The following is a 25992-nucleotide window of genomic DNA, read 5'->3' as shown; positions in this document are numbered from 1 at the left end:
TTCTGCCCGGCCAGGTCCGGTGGCAGCAGCTGGCTCTCCTGCCAACGATGCCTAATCCCCCTCCCGGCAGTGGCGCGTCCCCAGAAGGGATCCCTGCACGGAGAACGACTCACGCCTAAAGCAGCAGCTAACCGGGTATTTCCTCCTCTCAAAAGCCAACCGAGAAAAGCAAGGTATTTTTAAACCTGGGAAGCAGCGATGCACACAAATAGAATTTGAATTTTTTTTTTTTTTTTTTGAATAGTTTTGGGTTTTTTTCCCCCCTCCAAGTGTTCATTAGCAAGGTGGAAGGATGTAGAGGATCCTTGCCATGTACACACACACACACACACGAGCTCCTCATGCATAAAACATAAATCTCTGAACAAAGTGTGACTAATTATGACATTACAGTAAAGCTACGGCTCAGTTTAGAAGAAATCCATTTTAATCATCTGACTTCTTAAAGACGGCGAGACGCTCCCACAGTGACAGCAACAGCAAAAGCATCACGTCTACCACCAGCTACAACCAAGTGATTCCCCTTCACCTGCAGAAAGCCAGTGCCCACCCCGCAGTGGGGTTTTACCACCACCCACGCACTATTTTTAACTGAATATTTCAGTCTGGTTAGAACAGAAAGCTATATTTCCATGCACTGGTCGCCCCAGTATATGCAAATCTCTCACCTGCATATTGCAGATTTCCTGAAAACCTTAACTAGCTGAGGGATCACCGCGATGGGTTTGGGACACCCTGGGAAAAAAAAACACATAGATGGGCTGCCTAGCAGCAGTAATAAACAGAGACCTTTGTACCCACATCAGTTATAGCAAATTTGGAAGAGAAGTCGTATCTGAAGTGGGAAATTTGGGAGATATTAGATATTTAAATTATCTCCAAGGAATAAATGGACAGGAGGCACTTTAGCAGAAAGCAGGCTCTGGTTCAAGGGAAGACTCAGAAGTAATCTAAGGAAATATTTCTTTACAGGGAGGGCCGGTGGATGCACGGAGCAGCCTCTCCGTGGAGGTGGCGGAGACAAGGACAGTATCTGAATTCAAGAAAGCACGGGACAAGCACATGTGATCTCCAAGCACGTCACCCAGCTGGGGAATCTGTTGCCAGAGAACGTGATCAAGGCAACGAGCTTAGCGGGGTTTAAAAGAGGTTTGGGCAAATTCCTGGAAGAAAGCTCCGTAACGCACTACTAGCTAGGTAGACTAAGGAAATTATTGCTCTCCCTGGGAGTGACAGGAAACGGGATCTGCCAGGTACCCGTGGACCCTGGTTAGCCAGGTAGGATGCTGGGCTCGATGGGCCTTAGGCGGACCTAGCAGGGCATTTCTGATCTTCTTAGGGATTGTAGAACTGAGCAGTTGCAGCCGTATGATCAGTTTTTTTTTTCTTCCGTCACATTTCTGTGTTTCACTTACACATGCAGAGCTTCCTCGCTTGACCTAAAGAACGCCCATGGGAACATCTCTCTAGAAGTATAGACGTTATGAGATACCCATGTGCTTTTTACCCAGTGAACGGGGCTACATTTTCTGAAGGCCAGATCCACCGGCCTAGCTGCCCGAGTTCCACGGCTAGATCCTTGGGAAATGTACACCCCCATAACGATGCGTGCATACCCCACTTTCAAGACTATCCTTCCAGTCATAGGCCACAGTGACCACACAAGAAGCTTGCTTCTATGTCCCGGTGTCACCTGTGGCTTACGGCATTAAATGTCCAGAGCACGTAGGTTCAATAATAAAATGCTCTGCCCATGCAAACTGATCATGAATGCACAAAACTGCAGCAGCAACAGCAGCTAGAACTGGGTCCCTTGTTGGCAGGCCGGGGACCTTTCCACTCTGCCAGGTCACATTCAGAGTTTGGGCATTCCGTTCTGACATCTTTTCTAAAAAAAAAAAAGAGGGATAAACCAGCATTGGGAAACATGCAAAACTTTTATGGAGTATTTTGCTAATGGGGTTGACCGTGGCAATGACACTGAAGCTTTTCCAAAAGACAACTGGCCAAAAACGGGATGAGTAAATGCAATGGCATAGTACGATTCTAGGGACCAGTGCTGATCCAGAAACAGGGACCGCCTGTGAGATCTGGGATCTGCTCACGATTCTGCAGAAGCTGCTGCAGATGCTCATGCTGTTCTAAGAATTATGAAGCCAAGACAGCGAGTAGGTGAGCAGAAGATTGCACTTTAAGCTCTACTGCTCTTCTTGTAGCCCCACTGACCAGGCAAGCTGTATGGGTTTTTTATTTTGCGGCGGGCATGACCTATTCTGAATCGTGCGTCTAACGCTAGAAGATTCAGCCTTTTTACTCAGCGAAACAAGGCAACAATGAGAGCCGAGTCTCCCTGAGGCGTCCGCTTTATTACGATGTCACTTCCATTTTGCCCGTGTGATGTTCTGTAGGCAGGAGAGGGTCCCACCGAGGGAGGTGTGTGGCTGGCGCACTGGAGGTACACGTGGGTTTCCTTTTCCAGATCCAGAGGTCAGAGTCTTGCAGCAGGAGATCAGACTGCAGAGGCCTCAGTCGCCAGGCTCCTGTAGCAAGGATAAATGCACAGGCAGACACAGCACATGCTGCCTTTTGCACAGCTCAGCAGTTAGGTGAAGATATTCCTTAATGAGCCCAAGCACTCATTCTGTCGCACCAGGAGCAGAAACAACTTCAGCTTGTCACCTGGGTGCATGGCAGAGGCAGGCTACACCCTCTGCTCTCTCCTCTGGCCTGAAATTACACTAGCGCAACTAGGTGGTGTGCCATGTCCTCGCCCAGCCGCTCAGCGCCGCCTTTGTGCTGCGCCCGTCACTTGCCAACAAGCAAGGCTGGTGCAAGGGTATTAGGTATGCTACGTAAACTTTCAGCCCCGAGGGTCCCTGAGACTTTGATAAAAAGTTGACAATCAGGATGAGCCCTGCCTTCCACTCTTCCCAGAACACAGAAACAAAATGGCAGAAAAAGACCATCATAGCTCATCCAGGCTGCCCATCCACACTAACTATTCTGCTTTACAATCCCTCCCATTCTCTCAGAGATCCTGCTTATCCCATGCCGTCTCCAGCACCTCCACGGGGAGGCTGTTCCATGCATCCAGCACCCTCTCTGTAAAGCAGTATTTCCTAAGATGACTCCCGAGTCTACCTCCTTTCACCTCATCCCATGACCCCTCGTTCTAGAGCCTCCTCTCCGCTGAAAGAGGCTCCCACCTCCTGTGCATGCAAACCTTGGAGCTATTTGAATGTCTCTAGCATATCTCCCCTATCTCACTTTTCCCCTGTTTAGATCTTTAAGTCTATCGCCATGTGCTTTAGAACGAAGACCACCGACCCTTTTAAATAGTGTCCCTCTGGACCAACTATTTTATAAATTAAAATAAACCCATAGCACACTGCCTGAAATGGTGTCTGAAACGATTGGCTGATCTTACTGGCTGGGCTCAAACATTTACCCTTACTATTCACCTTACAAAAAAAAAATTCTAATTGTCATCTTACTCTAGTGACAAACTCCCTCCATTAGCAGGCACTTTGTAACACAGAAACTTGTAAAAAAAAAAAAAAGTCACTCAGAATGCATAGAGCAAACCTGCCATACCAAAACAGTACTAACTCCCAGAACTCAAACAGCAACAATCCTGCCTGTGAAAGGCAGCACTATAAATGTTACACCGGGTCTTAGAACAGCAATACTCCCAGTAAATATTTATATGCAGTGCTGTGCAGATACAGAGACTATCCCCGCTTCACAGAGCTTACAATCTAGACACGACAAAGGATGAGGAACAACATTTAAAATCTCAAAGGTGGGTTAACGGGTGAAGTTTATTATTATCGGGCACTCTGTAAAGTTACAAAACCCTGGGGAAAAAAAACAAAACACGCTTGGTACCTAGGTAGCACACTTTCTATTGGTAAAACGAGCCCAAAAGCTACAGATCCCTACACACAGCAACCTCACATTAGCAGAATTCCTCACCTTCGTCGCACAGGCAAACCTTCACCAAAATGCAGACTAAGTGACCGCAAATTTGAAGCAGAAGTTTATAGACAAAACCTGAACTCTTCTGTGCTCTGTCATCCATGTCAGCCTCACCCCTTCCCTTCTGTTTCCTGCTGTGACTGCCTGGCAGAGGAGACCGGAGGGGATGGACTGACTTAGGGAGCAGAGTAGCTCTTCTCTACTGTCTGCTCCTCCCTTCCTGGCTCCCTACGCCGCAGGTTAAACCCTGGGAGGAAAGCTGAAAGCTCAGGTCCTGTCAAAGGTGCAAGTCAAACCAGTTAAAAAAACAAACTATGACACCTAACACAGCAAAATAAACAGAGCCCTGGGGAAAAGCAGAACTTGGTGTGACTGTTTCTACCTGTGCACAGGAAAGAGGTGAAGGTGACTAAATGCTCTGCGAGGTTTTCTGGGGCTGCCTGGATCTCTTCGCTGTCACTCACTGCCGCTGCCCCTCCCCCTCTAGAAGCCTGGGCCCTAGGCCCCCTTCTACTCTGCCAGATGGCTAACGCCAACCCTGACCATTAGGCTGGGAAGTGAGCGAGGAAGAGCCCAGGCAGAGGGGGCCTGGTTCTCTGTGGTGCCCTCCACGCCAAGGGCTGACCCCAGCACCATCCTCCACGTCTCTGCCGGTCCCCTGCCGCCGCTTCTGAGTTCAGGAGTGTGCAAAGGGTCTCCCGACCATGCTTACCCCAAGAACCAGCCAGGGGGCATCAGCTCTCTCCCCCACCCCGCCCCACAGAAGGCCTTCAAGTCCAGGGCAAGGGCTTCTGAGGGTAGCACGTGACTGAAAGACCATCACGTAGATCTGTTGCAAGCATAAACACTGTCTGATCAGTGCTAGGACTGCACCTACACAAATTTGGTTTTATTTGTAAAGCTGGCTGGGGGGGGGAGGGGGGGGGAAGAGGTGCATGCCTGTGAACTGGCCCATCTGACTGGCTGGCTAGCCCTAATGCATTTCAAGTTTGATTGTTACTTTCTCTTTTTGTTTTTTTACCCTCACCTGCCAGACTTGGGATTTTTATCATCAGGTACACTGCATCGGTCTAGCTGACACCGCCTCACCTGCGCCCACACGCACATCCGGTGCATCCGCGGTTATTCAAATCCAGTACCTGCTGACCCCGCTCTGAGGGAGGAGAGCAGAGAGCCAGGCGGGGGGGGGGGGGGGGGGGGGGGGAAGAGGAAGGCCAGAGACCGTTGCTGCTGTTTCACTGGCGCCAGTGTCTCACGGCAGGTAAAAACGTTGCTGGCAAAAGGTGAAATCGTGTCCATTCCAATGGCGTGCTTGCCCCTCCTACACAGAGAGTCACTCTGGACTTCACAGCGCCTCCCGGGTAAAAGGAAGCACTCGCCCCCTCGTACAGAGTCACCGCGATTTCACAGCGCATCTACGGAAGAGAAGCACACACTCACTCTGGCTTCACTGCAGCTACCCCCTCCTTACTGTGGTTTCACAACAGCTTACACTGCCTCGAAAAAAAAGTCTTCACACCTTTGTACATTTGTCACACTCTGCTGTCCAAAAAGTGCAAATCAAAATGCATTACAGTAGGAGTCTGTGCCACCGATCTACACAACATACTCTAAGCTTTCATCATGAAAACCATTTTCAAAATATTCAAAAAGCAATTACTACAAAAATTAAAAAATAAATAAATAAAAATCTATTCGTGATTGCATAAGTCTTCACACCCCTGGTCATAACAAGCCCAAATTCGTTTGGGTTCCAAAAACTGCCTCAGCAAGGCCCATAATAACTTAAATAGCACTCATCCAAGCTGATCTGAACCCTGGCTGAAGAATCAAGCTGTTTCTGTTTCATGGAGAGAAAACACGGCACACAAACTCCAGGATAACGTTATTGAAACGGTACAGATTGGGGAAGGCTATAAGAAAATGTCACTGAGAGCAGTGAACAGTTCCGACACCTCCAAGACTCTGTCGCGATCAGGCCATCCCTCTCCAAAGTCAGTAGCTGCGGGTTAAGGAAACTGCTGCAGAAGGTCACATTGAGGCCTAAGATTAGAAGAACTTCAGAGTCTCTGACTGGGACTGGTGACGATTTTGATTGTTCAACAATTATTCCACAAACATGGCCTGTATGGAGGGAGACATGAAGGAAGCTATTGCTGAAGAAAAACCTGCCTAGCACTGGCAAGAAACACTCGGGAACACTGCGTGCATGTGGGAGAAGGTTTTATGATCTGATGAGACCTAAGAGAAACTTCTGGGCCTTCGTGCCGTGTAAAGCAATCCGCGTGTCGCCCTGCTGACAGCTTCCCTATAGTAAAGCACGATGGTGGCAGGGCACAGGCAGATCCTGGGGCTGGGGGTAAGATTCACCTTTCAGCAGGACGACCGTCCCAAGCACAAAGCCAAAGCAATGACGGAGGGACTCGGCCAGAAAAAAAAGTGAATGTCCTGACTTTAGTAGAAAATCCCCAGACCATCCCCAGCCAACCTGAAAGCGCCTGAGCTGTTCTGCCGAGAACAGTGGGCGAAACCGGCACCATTCCTCCGAGCCAAGGTTGGAGAACGCTGACCCTGAGCAACTCATGGCTGCTCCGGCTGCAAAAGGGGCTTCCACCAAGTGTGGAGTCAAGGGGTGTGAAGACTTATGCAGAGGAGAACCCCCCTTTGTTTTGTTTTTTTATTCTTAACATTTCAATCATTTTTCTTTCATGATGAGTGCACATCAGTGAAACAAACTCCGAGCTTAATGCATTTCTATTGTTTTTTTTTTTTTAAGACAGCAGAATGTAAAAAAATGTACACGAGTATGAAGACGCTTGCGAGGCGCTGTGTGATTTCGGGACGTAGTCACTCCCTCGCCTTACATTACTTTGGGGATATATTACTGGCCTACTCTACTTGCCTCCCGTTACTGCCTTATTTTCCATTTTTGTGTCGCAGCCCACCTGCCCGTGCAGGGCTCCCTGCTCAGAGACAAACTCCCCCCCCCCCCCCCCCCCAAACCACACCAAACCCTAGAGGAACTAAGTTAAAGTTACCTTCTGAGAAGAAACCGGCTGCACGGCCCCAATGCACGCGTCCGTGGGTTTTATGCCCGTACGTTCAAGTCTGCAAGCCAGCCCAAGGCTTCCTAAAGCCAGCGTGCGACAGAGAAACTCATCCCCCCGCCCCGCCAGAAATCATAGGCAGTGGGACCCGGGCAGGCCTGCACCCCGGAGGAAGGCAGAGGGCGCCTGTGCATGCAAGACCAGAGCCGCACCGAGCGTGCTCCCCCTGGCCAGCGGGACGGCCGCGCCACCCCCCCCTGCGAGCTTCAGGGGGGGCAGTTACAGGTCCACTCAGGAAGAGATGGCAGAGGGACACTAACCGGGAGCACAGCTCTAAAGGTGCCCTGCAAGTGCCTTCTGAGGAATTGCACGTTCACCCCCTTCTCGGCCCACTTCTGCTCTCCGGCTCTTTCACAACAGCCCAGCTTCCTGCTGTCCCCAGCGATAACAGGGACCTCAGGCGCCAGCTCCAGAAAGAAGAGTCACATTATTTTGGAGGAACTCTGCTGCTGGCCCCCAGAGGCAAAGCCCGGGGGGGGTGAGGGGGTGAAGAACGGAGAGTGCCGCCAGAGACTGGGAGGGAAAAGGAAAACGCTGGTCGCCCAGCCCCGGTTCGCGCCTCTTGCTTAAAACATCGGTTTAAGGGAAGTCACCGTTCACCACCTGATGATATTATTGGCCTGAGGGAAGGGACCCTCTCCCCCATTTTGTGCCTGTGGAAATTTCCTGGGGGGGGGGGGCGCTCGCAGCTCCAGGATGCTCCCTATAGCCTGGCGCTGCTCCGTGACCCCCCGAGCCTTTAAGGCCTGAAGCCGGGAGTTGCAGCAATCGCCGCTCCGTTATGGCGGTAGCCGATCGGCTGCTTTGTGAAGCTCCAAGCAGGAATCTGCCCATTTGCGCTTCAAATTTTAATGACTGCTCCCTCATCTGAGACAGAGGCAGGCTCACAATTAACTTACACTGCTCAGGTCAGCAGCCGCTCACAGGCCGACAGCAGGGAGGGAGCGCTAAGGGCTTCTCATTTCTCGCTTGTATAAGCAAAAAAAGAAATGCAAAATGATGTCAGGACATTTGCCTCGACTCTGAGTGGCTTTTAAAGAGAGAAGGCCTCAACTGTTAAGAGCATCAACGTGTCCGCCAGGCTCCCCACAGCTGGAAACTTGGGTCCAACCCCAGTGATGCTCCTAGGATGGGGTCGGCAGGGCCCCCCCCCCCCCCCGGGTGCAGGAAGAGAGGAGTTCACGCTCTTATTTAGCAGCCTCTGGGAATATTTTATACTAGATCCTCGGTCCCCATCAGGTTCTTGTGCAAGCCACTACTGCTAATAACCAGAGTTGCTGCTGAAAACCAGTCAATGTGTCTAGAGCTGAAGCTGCTGCCTCCACCGATCTCAAGCTACCTCGCCTGCAGTGCTCACAGAGGTGGCATTTTGCTGGGCAGCAAGCGAGAGAGCGGCGTAACCGGGTTCCACCCTCCAGAGATAAGAGGGGGAAAAAAAAAATCACTGGGTGCCGGCACTGCCCCCCACATGATGAGCTAGAGGAGCACCAGAATCTGAGTCGCCTGTGCAGCCCAGAAGATGATGCAGGCATTAACCCTTGTGGGCCAAAAGATGACAGAGGCATCAGCCTGCCCCTGCTAGAGGACACAGCGGTAACAGTGACTATCGGCCAGAGGGAGGAAGAGGAAGAGTGGTGAGGGTCATGGAGAAGGAAAAGGACAGTCTGCTGGGGTGGGCGGAAGGGAAAAAAAGTGCATGTGTGTGAGTGAGAGTGGGTGCGTGTGTGTGAGTGAGAGTGGGTGCGTGTGTGTGAGTGTGAGTGAGAGTGGGTGCGTGTGTGTGAGTGTGAGTGAGAGTGGGTGAGTGTGAGTGAGAGTGGGTGTGTGTGTATATGAGTGAGAGTGGGTGCGTGTGTATATGAGTGAGAGTGGGCGCGTGTGTGTGTGTGAGTGTGTGCGTGTGTATATGAGTGAGAGTGGGTGCGTGTGTATATGAGTTAAAGTGGGTGCGTGTGTGTGTGAGTGAGAGTGGGTGCGTGTGTGTGAGTGAGAGTGTGTGCGTGTGTATATGAGTGAGAGTGGGTGCATGTGTATATGAGTGAGAGTGGGTGCGTGTGTGAGTGTGAGTGAGCGTGTGTATATGAGTGAGAGAGTGGGTGCGTGTGTATATGAGTGAGAGTGGGTGCGTGTGTGTGAGTGAGAGTGAGAGTGTGTATATGAGTGAGAGTGGGTGCATGTGTATATGAGTGAGAGTGGGTGCGTGTGTGAGTGTGAGTGAGCGTGTGTATATGAGTGAGAGTGGGTGCGTGTGTATATGAGTGAGAGTGGGTGCGTGTGTGTGAGTGAGAGTGAGAGTGTGTGCGTGTGTATATGAGTGAGAGTGGGTGCGTGTGTATATGAGTGAGAGTGGGTGCGTGTGTGTGAGTGAGAGTGAGAGTGTGTGCGTGTGTATATGAGTGAGAGTGGGTGCATGTGTATATGAGTGAGAGTGGGTGCGTGTGTGAGTGTGAGTGAGCGTGTGTATATGAGTGAGAGTGGGTGCGTGTGTATATGAGTGAGAGTGGGTGCGTGTGTGTGAGTGAGAGTGAGCGTGTGTATATGAGTGAGAGTGGGTGCGTGTGTATATGAGTGAGAGTGGGTGCGTGTGTGTGAGTGAGAGTGAGAGTGTGTATATGAGTGAGAGTGGGCGTGTGCAGAGGAAAAGTTAACCTACCACTCACTGCAAGCCCCTCCTCTAATCCGCACCAATCTCCGGGTGATCGTATGTACGATGTACGGTGTAGGATGTCGGGGAAGGCTGAATGTTGCATACTTTGGCACTGGAGAGAGAGGACACCTGCCCACCCCCAGAGGCAGCATATGGAGAGAGCGAAGATCCTGAAGTACCAAATGATGCAATCAGAGACCAAGCAAATGAGGCAGAAAGATACAAAAATGATTCCAGATTGCACTGGGTGGCACTGGCAGAGCCTTGCAGGCACATCCCGACCTGCTGCCTGCGCATACAATGCCCTCATGAGTTCCAGGAGCAGGCGCTCGCTCCGGCACGATGCATTAGAAGTAAATATGAGAGCGCCTGGGACTGTGCTCCACGTACCCTTGGGATAGCAGTGAGGCTCCCTCCTGTCAAGGCAGGCATTCAATGAAGCCAGAGGTCCCACACTCCGTGCACACAGTGAAGCCAGGGCTGAAACCTGCAATCTCCGAGCCACTGCAGCCAGGAGCCTTCAGCAGAAACCCCCGGGGCTTCGGCTGTTCCGATCTGGCTGCGCCTACGAGGGCCAATGCAGGGGAAAAGCAGGCGTGAGGTGGGCAGCAAGGCGCCACCGTGGTTTCAGCAGGCTTGAGGGGAGCCTCTGACTGCCCCCACCGGCACCTCCACCTTACCTGATTCTCCTGGGCTTGTGGAGCTGCTGCTGCTGCTGCTGCTGCTTTAAGCAATATTTGCACACTTTTCAGATTCAACAGGGAGCACACACCTGTGTACCCAGCCACCGACAAACCCAGCACTGAAAGCTTGGCCCAACCGGGGCTCCCTGCACCTGCTCCGGGCTCTGGCAGGCTGCACACTGCCCTCGGCAACCTCCGGCAACCTCTTGCAAGGCTGCTGGCATTTGGCTAACAAATCGCTAACTGCTGTCTGTCCCCCAGCAGGTGCGCAGTGCCAAGAGAAAACAAAGGCAAGCACAGAGCAAACAAAGACTGAAAGCAAACAGGCAGCCGTCTCTGGGGAGGGGGAGGCCGTCTCCTCCCCTTCCACTACTGCACACCCCCCCCCCCCCCCCCCCCCCCCCCCCGAGCCTCACCTCCACTTCCGCACGCCCCCTCCTCCCTGCGCACAGCAGAACCCACCTCCCCACAGAACCTCACCTCCACTCCCCCTTCACCCCACACACAGCCTCACCTCCAATCCCCCTCCACTACCGCTCGCCCCCTCACACACAGCCTCACCTCCACTCCCCCCTCCACTACTGCATGCTCCTCCTCCCCACGCACAGCCTCACCTCCACTCCCCCCCTCCACTACCGCATGCCCCTCCTCCCCACGCACAGCCTCACCCTCCACTCCCCCCCCTCCACTACCACATGCTCCCTCCTCCCCACGCAGAGCCTCACCTCCACTACCGCACGCTCCCTCCTCCCCACGCAGAGCCTCACCTCCCCCTCCACTACCACAGGCCCCCTCCTCCTCACACAGAGCCTCACCTCCACTCCCCCTCCACTACCGCACGCTCCCTCCTCCCCACGCAGAGCCTCACCTCCACTCCCCCTCCACTACCGCACGCTCCCTCCTCCCCACATAGAACCTCACCTCCACTCCCCCTCCACTACCGCACGCTCCCTCCTCCCCATGCAGAGCCTCACCTCCCCCTCCACTACCACACGCTCCCTCCTCCCCACGCAGAGCCTCACCTCCCCCTCCACTACCACAGGCCCCCTCCTCCTCACACAGAGCCTCACCTCCACTCCCCCTCCACTACCACACGCTCCCTCCTCCCCACGCAGAGCCTCACCTCCACTCCCCCTCCACTACCGCATGCTCCCTCCTCCCCACGCAGAGCCTCACCTCCCCCTCCACTACCACAGGCCCCCTCCTCCTTCTCCCCACGCATAGCCTCACCTCCACTCCCCCTCCACTACCGCACGCCCCTCCTGCCCCCACAGAGCCTTACCTCCACTCCCCCTCCACTACTGCATGCCCCCTTCTCCCCACGCAGAGCCTCACCTCCACTATCGCACCCCCCTCCTCCCCACGCACCACCTCACCTCCACTCCCCTTCCACTACCGCATGCCCCCACCTCCCCACGCACAGCCTCACCTCCACTCCCCCTCCTCCGCTTCCATAAGATCTCACCTCAGCTCCAAATTTCCACTTCTGTAAGCCTTCTGTCAATCCCTCGTTTCCACTCCCACCACTCACTTCCACTTCTGTCCTCTCCCCTCCTCATAAGAACATGTTATACTGGGTCAGAGCAAGGGTCCACCAAGCCCAGCATCCTGTTTCCAACAGTGGCCAATCCAGGCCATAAGAACCTAGCAAGTACCCAAAAATTAAGTCTTTCCCATGTTACTGATACTAGTAATAGCAGAGGCCATTCCCTAAGTCAATTTCATTAATAGCAATTAATGGATTTCTCCAAGAACTTATCCAAACCTTTTTTAAACCCAGCTACACTAACTGCACTAACCACATCCTCTGGCAACAAATTCCAGTGCTTAATTGTGCGTTGAGTGAAAAAGAATTTTCTCTCATTTGTTTTAAATGTGCCCCATGCTAACTTCATGGAGTGCCCCCTAGTTTTTTATTTATTTAACACTTTTCTATACCGACCTTCATGAATAAATTCAAATCAAATCGGTTTACATGTAACAAGGGGTAGAACTTAATCAACCATTTAACAAGAGGCGAAAGTTACATATAACAAGGAGGTAGTAACTTGGGGGGCTAAGTTAGCCGGAGGCAAAGGACAGCAAAACTGAATAAACTAAATAACGAAACAAAGAAACAGAGGCACAATAGTTCTTCTATTATCCAAAAGTGTAAATAACAGATTCACATCTACTCATTCAAGACCTCTCATGATCTTAAACACCTCTATCATATCCCCCCTCAGCCGTCTCTTCTCCAAGCTGAACAGCCCTAACCTCTTCAGCCTTTCCTCATAGGGGAATAGATGTGTACCCATCTCCCCCCCAAAATCTGTGCATTCTCACTCGCAGCCCCCCATGTAAGAGGAACTCCCGGCGCTGTTGTTTTTCGGCCTTTTAATAGCCCCAGGTGCCAAATGCTTTGAACACAGGCTGGGTCCCGTGGGGCTGCTCGCGTTTCCGCTGCTTTCCAGGCCCCCGGCTGTCGCATGAATCGAGGGGACTCCTAAAGGCCTCCGCAGCTGCTGTCTGAGGAGGGCAGGGAGAGATCCCGCCGGAGGCTGCCCCTTTTATATTACCCCCCCCCCCCCCCCCTCACCATCGCTTGGGCTGCTTCACGGTGATTCATGGGCACATTCAGCAGTGAAGGACACTTCCAGGGTCAAAGGAAAGATGACCTATGCTACCCTACCGGGCAGGGAACAAAGCCTTATCAAATACATACACAACCCCCATCCTATGCTACCAGTCACTTAAGTCTCCTCTGAATTTTCGCTGTACAGCACCGTGTACACTGCTGCTCCTCTCTCCTCAAGACAGGCAAGCCCAAATTATGAAATCAGAAGCAGCCAAAACATGGGGCCCGAAACAAAAGGCCAGGCAGGCGATGAATTGCTGAAACCAGAAACTGCCCAGCGGGAGCCGCTGTGAATGAGGTTAAGGTCACTGCGTGTGCTGCGCGTTTCCCAAGACCCTGCCTCGCTCGGGATGAAGCAAGGGGAAAAAAAAAAGAGCCAGCACCTTGCCACACTGACCCCCAACGCTGACACGCAGGGACCCCCAACCTAAACCAAAACCAGGAGCGCAGGCTCCGTGGCAGCAGCAGCGGCAAAGGCCGGAGCCGCAAGGCCCGATAGGAGCGCCCTGCCCGGCAGAGATAAGTAACCCCAGCAGGCGGACGAGTGCAGCTGGAAGCTGATGGTCTGTCAGATGCTTCGGGGCTGCAGCGCACACTTCCCTGGGCCTGCAGGCGGCAGGAAGTGACAAGCAACAGCCAGTTCACAGAGTGCATGTCCTCGGTAAGTGGAGATAAAGCTAAAAAAAAAAAAAAAGAAAAATCTGTCACTTAGCCGGAGCAGTGCTGACAGGGCAAGACTTTTCTGGCCAGATGGGCTGTTATTCATGGTTTAGCCCTGTGCATTCATCTCCCTGGCAGAAGCGGGCAGCTTGTGCCCTGGCGCACTTAGTCCCTTGGAAAATATTTAATACAGAAATGGGGGGGATTGCCCTCGGGAGACCAAGAAGAATCTCTGGGGAAAGAATGGGAGGGGGGGGGGAAATCAGATGAAAGAAGTAAAACCTAGTTTACTACAAAGCAAAGCAAGAGGCAGTCATTCTCCGGCTCTCCACAATCCATCGTGAGTGCTGAAACCACAACCCCCCAGCCTGTGAAGCTATTCCCAAATGCCATCGCTGCTCAATGATAGGGAAAGCTATCACCGTCCCGCCTACCCTGCCAGGGGAAATCCTCCGATATCTGAATCATGGCTACCTGTACCCTGGCCGTCCCCGTCACCAGCGTTGTCCCTTCGCCCTCCGCCGGGGAACGCGCGACGAGGTCCAACCCATAATGGAAGAATCAGAGAGAACGTTTCCCCCCCACGGCGAGGATGGGAGGACGGAACGCCTGACTCACGAGAAGGGAGGATCCCCGACGTGGCGGGGGCGTAGAGAGAAAATCCCCGATCCCCGTGGGTGGAAGGAGAGCGTACGCCTGGCCCACGGAAAGAAAAAACGTTGAAACCCCCTGTTCCACGAGAAGAGAGCAGGAGATCCCCGGCCCCTGACCCATGGAACGTTAGGGGGGCGGGGGGAGAGAAGCCCCCCTACCTCCGAGGTGGTTCTGATCCATGGTAAAAAAAAAAAAAAATAGATAAACCTTCTAGGCACAAGTCAAACAGCCAGGGTTTCCCCACTACTGCTTGCTGAGCGAATAATGGAAAATCGGTCTTCTCCGCTTCCATCCAGGTGCCTAAGGAGGTAATGACGGACTCGAACCGCAAGCTTACAACAGCCAAGCATGGTTTTAGAAAGAGGCCGTGTGGAATTTGCTCGGTAGGAGACATAAGGGATAAACACGGCAGGAAGGCGGACAGAACATTTCCCATACTGGCAAAAATCGCCCACAGTTCTACCCTACTGCGACGAGCTTCCACCGTCTGTCACCTCAGGCCTCGATGACCTTTGAACTCTCAGCATCCAGGCGTCCATCTCTTTAGGTCAAAGCTGCTCTGGGCCAGAGGTTCTTAACTCTAGTCGCTTGAGGGCCACCACAAGAGGCCTGCCTCTCAAGAGTGACCGACGTGCATGGAAATCTCTCTGCTGAGCACCTGCGGCGGGCGCCCTGAGGTCAGGAATTCTGCCGAGCAGAGAACTGTGCTCCGATTTCTGTCAGCACACTGCTTTGCACGGAAAAACGCCCTTCTCCAATTCTCCATTCGCTGCCAGTAGAAATGAAGGAGCGGGCTGAAGTTAACGAAACATTTTAGGATAAAACAGCCCCCGTCATCGTGGCCACCAAAACATTTGTCACGAGAACTCTCAGAAGCATTTTCTTCCCCTAATAAGTTCTTGTAATGAACTCTTAATTTTTTTTAGCTGGCGCCGTAGGCCGGGTGGTCAGGAGTGGAGCGCTCTGCAAGCTGCGTTGACCTGGCTCCCAATCCCATCTCCACTCGCTGGGGAACCTTGAGCACAACATTTAAACCTCCCTGGGCTTACCCCGCTGAACGATAGGGGTAAGCTCTTAGGAGAAGGAACCCAACGTGGCACCATCATTCACAACCGCGCGCTCACGCGCAATGAGGCGGCTAAACAAGGACTGGTATCTCATGAACGTCCCAGGGCAGGCGTTCAATCCCGCATCTCTTGACCGCCACCACCGGAGACGACGGCTCCCAAGCTACGGAAGAGGTACAGGGTGCCCGGTGCCGGTACGACGCCGTTGAGTTACTGCGGCACGCTGCCGTGCAGATGCACACGGAGGATCATCACATCCCCCCCCCCCCAGCCTTACACAGCCCGCCCAAGAGACTCCAGCCTTTGTAATTCGGCCTTCCATTGTCTCAGAGATGCAATTAAATTTCCTCCCTGCCAACAATCTCCCGGCTAACGAGACATTTCTTTTGCTCTCAGCTCACGTGCCCAGCGCGGGCTTTGATATCAGAGTGGACTCTAATGGGTTCAGCATAAGGGGCCTCTAATTTATTATAGCACTGTAATTGATGCTGCTATAAAGTAGCTCTTACAGCTTCTCAAAGGCAGAGATGAAAAGCAATCAATCAATCAGCCATTTGCCTCAAAAGAGGTAAAAAAAAAAAATTATATCAAAAAACATTCCACACCAAAAAAGAAAAACCATATACCAGGGAGACGCTGGCACTTGGACAAGACTGAAGATCTGCGGATCCAGGTGGGGATGCAGGGTGTCTCTCCCAGGGCCTCCGTCCAGCCGGGCAATCCCAGCACAAACCTCCGCCTCTCTTCTCTCACGTCCTACCCAGTTGCTGCAATCTGGTTTTCCCCACCTTCGTGCCTCCTCCACCTTGTACCGCTGGGGCCTGCCTAGCAATTCGTGTCTCCTCCTGGGGGGGAAAAAAAAAAAAAAAATTCACCCACCCCCTCGCCTGCTCTCCAACCAACTCTTCTCCATTGAACGCAGCAGCCCCTCCACCTACTGTGAGCATTTATTTTCCCTGGCAGAAAAGATAAAATGGGAACCTCGGCAGCAAACGTCCCCCGGGGACTCCGCTCCGGACGCCAGACTCCTTATCGGCTGCTGACTTCTGGTACAGTCGCCAGGCCACAAGGGGAGGGGAAGTGCTTGGATAGGCGATGCCCTGAGAAATCATGCGCCGAATGAAGCCGGCAGTGCAAGTCCTGCCGCCTGCTCCCCCCTGGGATAATGGCTGAAAAACCAACGGGGCCACCGAACACCTCCCTCTGCGTCAGTCTGTATCCCACTACCTCCAAACCAAGGAGGGAGGAGAAACACCGACACACACCTGGGTGCCTGCAAGGTGGAGGGCGGGAAGGAGGAGACGGGGGGTGGGGTCATTTCGCTACCCCCTCTCCACATAAATTGTCTTTGTAGCTTTTTTTTTTTTTAATTCACTCATCGCCGCCCCACTGAAAAACGTTGGGTGGGCACATCAAAAAGCTAACGCAGATTAAGAGGAGGCAAGGACTCCATGAAGAGCAGGACCTGCACCTGTTAACTCACACCCCAAAGCCTCTCAGCTTTCCCCACTGACGCTCACGTCAGGGGGTGAACGAGGAGCTACCGCAGGCCACGGCAACAGGCCGGGATTCACGACCAACCTCGAGGGGTGGGAAGACGTGGCCAAGAACTGCTCAGGAAGGGGCTCAGTCAACATCCTCCCAGTTACTGCCCGGCTCCGTTCTGGCACCATCTGCCCGTCGCCTGAAGGTAAAGATCCAGGAGTTGCATTTCACTTGGGTTGAACGGTTCCAGATAGTTGGGAGGTGAGAGAGAGAGAGAGAGAGCGCTGCGAGACCTCATCAGCTGCTGTCACAGCCTCAGACACGCAAGTGACCACCTCATGGCGCATCCTTCAGGCGCCGAGGACATTTACACTACAAGAAGCGCATCACGTCTCCTAACAGGCAAGCTCAGGTTGCAGGTACGAGGAGCCGCGCGCGCCATGCTTGTGGTTCGCAATTGCTCAGGCACCACGACGTCTTTCACCCTTGCACCTCTCCATGCATGAAGAATTTATCAGCCCTGAGGCAAGAGGCCCAATAACGCCGCAGCACAGAACAGCAGCCAGCTTCTACTAATGAAGCCGAAATTCGACCCAACACTTTGGTTTAAGTTTATTTACAGTCTCGATTTACCGCTATTTCAACATCGATATCGGACGAGGCATTGGGGGGGGGGGGGGGTGTCTTTTCCTGCCCTCTTCCCCGATCAGGGGTTAATGGCCGGCAGGAAGGTTGCGTGGCAGGATGCACCAGCTAAAGACTTTCACAGCCCAAGGACCCAGCAAGCTGGAGCCCGAGCCGGCAGCTTGAGAAGAGGCTAATAAAGGCACAAGACTCAGGGGTCCTATATCCGTGCAGCTTCCACAGGCCGGCCAGAGAGAGCCGTACGTCACCAAATCCTGGAAAATGTGTGCTAAATTGAATCAATCCATCTTGGAAATGACTCTCCCCAGCCTCTGTCAGGCACCGGGTCTGCAGAGGAGGGGAGGGAGGTTAACAAGCTTAGCAGTGCAGAGCAATAGGAAGGTACTCCCGCCCCTAGCCGCCCAGGGGGGGAGAGAAATGCTGGCTCCTGCTTTATTCATGGAAAGGCTGTAAGAGGCTTGGAGGGATCTGGCTCAGGCTTTGTGGTGGGGAAGGAGGAGTTTGGCCTGCATATAAACATCCGGTCCTACATTTTGGGGAGATGGTTTTTCTGGGCTCGGATTGCAGCTGCGCGGCACCGTCGTGGCACCGAATCGGAGGCCCCTGTGGGTTCTGATGACATCTGCCGGTCCAGCATGAAGATAACCCAAAGATCTAGCAGGCGAGCTTGTTCTCCCCGCGTCTCGTACGCTGGGCATGGAAGAGCCTGTTCAGGGAGAGGGGTGGGTTTTGGGGTGCAAAGAGTAGAAACTCCCCCCCCCCCCCCGCCAGGCCTGGCCCCTTTCTAGGAGTCCACAGGACATACACTCGATACCAGGACTAAGTGTCCATCCCAGATTACCTAAGCGTAAGAATTCTCCTTTAGCCGGGACCCTCGGCGGCTCTCAGGTCCTGTGTGGGTACGGAGGCACCGCTGCAGGGGGCGATGCCAGCTGCATCCAGAGCCACCTTGAGGGCTTCAGCCTCGGAGAAAAAGAAAAAGACGTCTTCTTCCGCCCTCTGCCACCAGGTAAGTGCCCTGGGAAGGTGAGGGAAGAGACCAACCCATTCCCCAAAAACAGTCAATAGAAACTGTATTGAATTAGGGCCTGATCATTTCAAAATGGCTCTCTCCCGAGTCTGAGGAAGTTACATACCAGAACCAAGCAAACACAGAGGTCGATGAATGGGTAAGGCCCACAAAGTCTTTAAAAAAACCCAAAAAAAACAAACTACCCATCTTGCAAGGGACCACAAGGATCCTAACAGACCATCTTTGAAGGCAAGTAGCAGATTATAGATTTTAATTTGGGCCTTCCTGGGAGCAACAGAAATAAACCAGTCAATTCAGCGGCAGATACAGGCAAGAATGCTTGAGATTTATTAGCAGACAGGACAAGACAAAGGCCGTCTGCGCTGACACAAATATGGATGTAAGGAACCCCCAGATGGGCAAATTAAAGCAGAGTTCAGAGGTGGGACGAGCAGAAGCAACTCAGGTGACTGATTGATTTTTCCTGCCAAACCAACCAAATGCATCAGCAAGACAAGCACCCTGGAAGCTCTGGCGGCCGCCGATTCATCTTCTTCCAACACCTGAACCCATCCATCCTTTCCGCGAAATCCCGACAGAAGACGGCGGGAGTAAAAGTCGTGCTGCACGGCAAATTTTAATGCATGGAGTTAATGGTGCTTAAGAGGTTTCTGCATTCAAGAGGAGGGAGGAGGGGGGAGAGAGAGCTCAGGCAGTCACGATCCTAAGAGCAGAGTCAGCAAGGGCAGAGGAGAAACGCCGCTCGGCTCCCAGAGGCCGTCACCTGGCCTCCCAGCAGCAATCTGTGCCCGGGAAAGAGAGAGGAGAGCGTGGCGTTCAGTACCACCAAGTAGCACAGCGCGGCAGTGTCCCAGGAAACGTGCAATGGGATAACGGGCACAGATCAAAATGCAAACTTCTTACGTCAGGTCTCGCTAGCCGGCCTGGATTTTTCACTGTAAGATTTAGATTTTTTAAAAATATGTTTACAATTTTGTAGGGGAAGAGGTATGCTAAGAACATGAGATCATAAGAAAATGCCATACTGGGTCAGACCAAGGGTCCATCAAGCCCAGCATCCTGTTTCCAACAGTGGCCAAACCAGGCCACAAGAACCTGGCAACCTGGCAAGCTCTCTCTATTCTGGTAAAAGGCTCCTTCCCTTAGTCCTCCCTCCAGCCGTCCACACGTATCCCTGTGACAGCGGTATGAGGTGCCAGTGAGGATCAGCTCAACACCATCCCCAAAACTCAAATTCCTAATGGAAGCAGAATCAGTTCAAAGAACTTCCAAAAAGCCAAAAGGTCACTTTTGCGACTCCTGGCCAGGCCTGGCTTTCAAACACTTCCCCTCTTCCCTTTGCCCACCCTAAGGCACCCCAGAAATCGGGATCCACGCTAAAGCAGCAGATAACCCAACTAGGACTTCTGATGGGAGTTAAAAAAACCAAAACAAAAAACCCCACAACTGGGCTGATGCTCTAGCAGGCCCTGGGAATAGGGGGTGAGAGTAAGTGCACCCGAGTCTCTCCTGACAGAGGTAAGCTGCTGCTTCACACCTGGACACCGGATACCTCCTCAGCCTGCCAACCCCAACCCACCCCTCCCTGCTGGAGCAATAAGGAGACGATTTACTCATCCCGGGCACTGGCTAAGGGACTCCTTTTCTGGAGGGCCTCAGCTGACGCGTTTTGTTCCCTACCTCGGCACTCCAGCCATGAAATTATAAACGGGCCCACCACCCTCTCCCCCTCCCTCCATACGTTAAATGCAATTCAGTGCAGAGCAGAAACTGAGATTATAGGGCATGAAATGGCTGCGGTGGGGACCGTAACATCAGCGCTCTCTGTCCAAGCTGAGGCACTCCCATTGCTGGCAACGAAGCGGCAGATTTCAGGTGCCCGGCCAGCTCCGGAGCGAGTGGATTCTAAGACGCAGGTCAAGGGAAGGGCAAAGACAGATACCTCGGTGAGATCCTGCCAGCGATAAAACAGGAGATCTCCCGAGTCTGCGTGCGTGCCTGCGTCCAGCCACGGTTAGATTTACTAAATAAAACAAAATGCGCCATATTAATGCACGCAGCGGGCAGCCGAGCGGCACGGGCCTCGCCGCTGCTTTCACGCACTGTACTGACCCGCGTCGAAGGGTTAACAGTCCCACCGGCGGCTGTCCCAAAGAGGAGGAGGAAGGGCTGTTATTAGGGTCTGTCCCCCCCTTAGCACACAAGAGAGAGAGCAGCACTTGGCCAGAAAACACCGGACCCCCTTTTCTGTGTGGAAGGGAATTAGATGGGTAAATCATCCATCTCAGCCGGTCCTAATTAAGACGCCTTGCAATTCCCCACAGCCTGCCTGCTCTCGGCGCCCGCTACAATATTTTATTTACCTGCAGCTAATAGGACTGGTGCAGTAATGACAGAGGCTGTGGGACCTGTCTCTGACAGCTGTAAAGACCCGAGCCGCTCTCATTAAAGGTGCTGCTCAGGCAGCCTCCTCCTCCCCGGGCCGTTCTGCACGCGCCTGGCAAGTCGAAGCACAGCCCGGGCGCCTAAGGTTAAAAATACGGCGCCAAGCGAAGCACAAAGAGCATAAACTTGGGTCACCGCAGTGCTTAATTAATTGAGACGGAGCTCTTCCGAGCGCGGTACGGTAATTACAGGTGGGATTGCTGTGGGTTTTGCAGGAACATGGCCCCCCCCTCGGAGCCCCGGTGCTCTCGTTTCCGCTTCGGCTCACAGGCGGGCTTCTGTGCCGCGCAGAGGACAGCTGGCGACAAACCGGCCCGACTGGCACGCTAACCGGAGACGGGGCGGCCCCTGCAGGTGCGGCACCCAGAGCAGCACCTTCCAAACCCACTTCTCAAGCCTCACCCAACACATCTGGATCTCAGCACATCCAGGGAATATGCATGCACTGGCAAACGTCTGAAGAGTTGATTCATTCCTCCTTCGTTCTCAATTTATAATCTGGAGGGAGGGAAATTCTATGTTCCCACGTTCAGTCTTAGCAATTTTTTTTTATCATGGCTCCATGGGTTCAGTTCAGGTCACATGGTACATCAACTGACAGTCAATGGCACTCACTGGCACTCCGAGGGTACTTCCAATGATCAACCACTGGCTTCATGGCGAAAAGGAAGCTATGAAGCAGTAAGGAGCACAAGGTCTAATAAGGCGACAGAAGGAAAGCTACTGCTCAAGGATGCACAAACTGACACCCAATAATCTACAGCGAGACCACCGAGCGCATGACCAAGAATTTACACAGTGTCCCCTTGTGCTGAGATGTAGCACGGGTCGTTGATTAGCTGACGTTGCATGCAATAATTTGTGGTGCATGATGGCCGAGGGGAGATAGTCTAGAGGCAGTGTTGCACTAAGGGGGGGTGCGGTCTGCCCCGGGTGACAGCCAGCAGGGGGGGAGGGGGGTGCCACTGAGCGGAAGGTCAGTGGCTGCAAGAGGAGCCCATCACGCTCGCAGCAGCAGAAGAGGGAGGCTGTCGGGCCGTGAGCGCTGGAAGACAGTCAAGAGGGCGGCCGGATAACCACAGGCAGCTGAAGAGGGAGAGGGCCAGAATGACCACTCGTGAGCCTATGTGACAGAGAGGAAGGGGTGTGTGAGTGTGTGTGTACATATGAGTAAGCGATTGGGAGCCGGTGTGTGAGTGTATGGAGGTGAGGGTCTGTATGTAAGACTGGGTGTGTGTGTGTGTAAAAGAGATCGGGAAAGAGCGTGTGTATGGGTGTAAGCGTGTGTGTGTGAGAGGGAGCCTGTGTGCAGGGATATGTGAGCGTGTGTGTGTGTGCAAGAGACAGAAAGGGAGCCTGTGTGAGGGAGAGGGGAACCGGAGATCACTGGGGTGGGGAGTGCCAAAGGAAGTATCCCCCCCAGGTGCCAAATACTTTAAGTACGCCACTGCCTAGAGGCATAAAAACCAATAGAAGGAAACAGGGAGCATTATTCATCATCTCTCCTAAGAATTAAACGATTGCTGGCAGGTTTAGGTCACACAGGATGGGGAGAGCATCGCACAGCACAGAAATCACTTGTAGGACCCACTCTCACAGGACACTGTGGAGGGAGAGATCAATCAATCTCAGGATATTTAACTCAAGTCAGGGGTTCCACCTCATGTTTAATTCATTCCTAGACCGGAAAGGGGATTTTTTTTTTTTTTAAAGCCATCTGGCCAACTTAAAGAGTTCGACAGCTGGATCAAAGCCTTTCTATATTTACCAGGGCCTTTCTATATTTACCAGAAGCCACTTACGCTTCTGAATGGACCCTAGGATGGGGTTTGGAGGGGGGGGGGGGGGGGGAGGACAAATGTTGGCTGGTGAGTGCTAAATTTCACTTTTAGCCAGCTAACCTAGCTGCCCAAACTGAGGCACACCTGCACCCAGCCCTGATCTCCTATCCCCAGCAACCACCAACCCTGACCCTGATGGCCTGAACATGCGCCCCTTGCCAGGCCATGGTTGAAATTAGAGAGACAGCCGGCTACTAGCCTGGCTGCCCGGTGACTCTCAGAGTATAAGCCCCTAGCTGCAAGGAAGAGGAACGTCTCTTAGTCTCTGGTTTGTCTGAGCAGAAAAATGGTTTCCAGTCGTTAAAAAGAGTAGCCTGTTGTGAGGAACTGCACAGGGACTTTGCGAGGCTACGACTGGGCACCTGAATGGGAGAAGCAATTTAGGTTGGACAAGTGCAAGTGATGCACACAGGGAAAATAATCCCAATTACAGGTCCACGTGTTAGGAGTCACCAGCCAGGAAAAGGCCCTCAGAGTCCTTGTGCCCAGTACCTTGAAATCTTCAGCTCAGCGCGGTCAGAAAGGCAAATAGAAGGTTAGGAATTATTTGGGAAGGAACGGAGAACAAAATAGAGAATATCAGAATCGCTTGGTTAGATCCATGGTGCGACTCCACCTCGAGTATTGTGTGCAGTTCTTGTCACCCCCATCTCAAGAAAAGGTACAGAGAAGGGCGACAAAAATGATAATGGGGATGGAGAGGCTGCCTTAGGGAGAAAAGCTAAACAGGTTAGGGCTCTGTAGCTTGGAGAAGAGGGGATATGATTGAAATCTATAAAATCATGAGTGGGGTGGAACGGGTAAATAGGGAGCAGTTATTCACACTTTCAGACCACACTAGGACTGGGGGCCACTCCATGAAACTGGCAATCGGCAGATTTAAAACAAATCATAGGAAGTGTTTTGTCACTCGGCGCACAATCAGGCTATGGACCCTGCAGCCAGAGGATGAGGTCAAAGCAACCAACATCGATGGTGGGGATTGGATCAGTTCCTGAAGGAAAAGTCCACTACCATTAGCCAGGTGGAGCTGGGAAAGTCCGTGCTTATCCCTGGGGGTGAGATACAAGGATCAGATCAACCACTGGGGACCTGCCGGGTGCTCGTGACCCGGACTGGGCCCTGTGGGAGACAGGATGCTGGGCTCCATGGACCTCGGCCTGACCCAGCGTGGCGCTTCTTATGCTCTCATATAAGTACAGTGCTACCTGCTGACTCCGCATCTTCCCAGGATCCCCTCTGCTGCAGCGCTATTACACGTTTTGGAAAAGATCTCTTTCCGCCTCAGTTTTCAAGTTGGGAATACAGCAGGAACAGTTTCTTGTTCACTGCCTGCGCTCTGCGTGCTGCTCTGACCCCGCAGGGGGGGCGAGAGGCCAGGAAGAACTGTGGGCTCTGAAACCGGCTCCAAAACCATGGCAATGCTAGCTTCTGTATAAAAAGGTGCTTTTATCTTCTGAGGGGTAGCGGGCTGCACAAACATAGTGTCACCAACCACCACACATCTGCTTGTTTAGCACCCTACAGATGTAAAGGAAAGGCCTCCTGGGCTTAGAGACAGGAAAAACCCCAGGACAAATGACCTCAATCTGCCCCACTGGGAGTTTGTTCTAAAACTCGGATTGAGAGACTGGAGACAGATGAGCGACTGCCACACAGGGCACCTACTTAATCCTGCCTGCCTCTAAACTGGGTCCCATCCCACCCATTTATTAAGGAATGAAGGATCAGCGCTCTCTGGGAGGAAGGTGTCTGAAGTGCAAAGTGATTTATTTTAGCCAATTACTGGTGTACTTCCTGCTTCCTGGGGACCATGCTTAATTGATTGAAGCCAAGGGGAAAACAAATTAAGCCAGGCGGGGGATGCAGAGATCTGTCCGATACTGCTGAGAAGCCTGGATGAGAAGGTCAGGGGGGTGGGATGGGAAGAGGAGGGCGAGGGAAGGCAAGGCGTGAGCAGGTCCTCTCCCTGTCGGTCCCGATCTCCGAGAGGCGTTTATCTGAACACAGGGAGATTTCCCCAGCACCGTCCCCGGAGCTTCTCTTCTCTTCCACGCCTCTCCCCCAGACCCTCAGCAGGAGAATCGCGACTGCAGAACCCCCGCGGCCGGGCCTCGTTCAGCCCACAGGCGGAGAGCAGGTCGGGGTAGGGCCATATCCCACTGCTGAAGGCAATCGGGCACATCCTCCAGGGGGAAACCACAGCTGGAAGGCCTTCAGAGAGGGAAGCCGGAAAGCAGAAGGACAAACTCCATCAGCCTTTCCCTGCTGACCCAGCGTGGGTGTGAGACTCATCTCACACCCACCCTTGGGAGACGGGGAGGGTCTTACAGCTGACCGGGAAATCCTGTGAAGTAACAGGATACGAGAGGCTTGTTTCTGATATATCCAAAAAAAGTCTGATGAACAGAAGGTTCAATTCCAAATGAATCTGTGCCACAACTCAGTGCAATGGTTTTCCTGAGGGCATTTTGGGAAGGAGAAGGGGGTCGCATCGTGCGCCGTGCCCCGGACCCTCGGAGTGCCTCAGCTTTTCACCTACTCAGGTGCAGTAAACATTGAAAAAGCTCCCACACAGGCAGCCTCCTCTGGGGGGTGCCCCGAAGGCTCTTCCTCACTTAGGCCTGCACAGCATCCGGCTCAGGTGCAGAGGACAGGCAGTGAGAAAGCCACTCAGAAGTGGAAGGGTAGGGGATTTGAACCCCTTCTTTGTGTTGTCTAAAGCCCGAGGCCCATAGCTGCTCTCCTTGGCCCTGATAGCGCCCCCATCACTCCTGGGCCTCACCTCACCCCGTGACATACATATGTGACATACATATGTGACATACATATGTATGTCACATATGTATGTCACATATGTATGTCACATATGTGACATACATATGTATGTCACATACATATGTATGTCACATATGTGACATACATATGTATGTCACATATGTATGTCACATATGTCACATACATATGTATGTCACATATGTATGTCACATATGTCACATACATATGTATGTCACATACATATGTATGTCACATATGTCACATACATATGTATGTCACATACATATGTATGTCACATACATATGTGACATACATATGTGACATACATATGTATGTCACATATGTATGTGAC

At 52.7% G+C, this 25992-nt stretch overlaps 1 protein-coding gene across 9 annotated transcripts in view; it reads right to left on the bottom strand.

Annotated features, from left to right (window-relative positions):
• The window catches only part of GSE1 (Gse1 coiled-coil protein), a 378777-nt gene that overhangs the window by 134972 nt on the left and 217813 nt on the right, over positions 1-25992 (bottom strand). The window contains exon 1 of one of the 9 annotated variants that reach the window (XM_029608060.1): positions 16352-16373. The exons of 7 other annotated variants lie outside the window; for them this stretch is intronic. The gene's annotated coding sequence lies outside the window, so the exon portion shown is untranslated. Of the gene's footprint in view, positions 1-16039; positions 16147-16351; positions 16374-25992 lie in introns of those variants that run through there. One more of the 9 variants, XM_029608059.1, reaches the window with a different exon arrangement.

This window comes from Rhinatrema bivittatum, chromosome 7 (genome assembly GCF_901001135.1).
Source record: "Rhinatrema bivittatum chromosome 7, aRhiBiv1.1, whole genome shotgun sequence".
Taxonomy (NCBI): domain Eukaryota; kingdom Metazoa; phylum Chordata; class Amphibia; order Gymnophiona; family Rhinatrematidae; genus Rhinatrema; species Rhinatrema bivittatum.
Note: the sequence above shows the minus strand (reverse complement) of the source record. Positions and strands in the feature narration are given on the sequence as shown.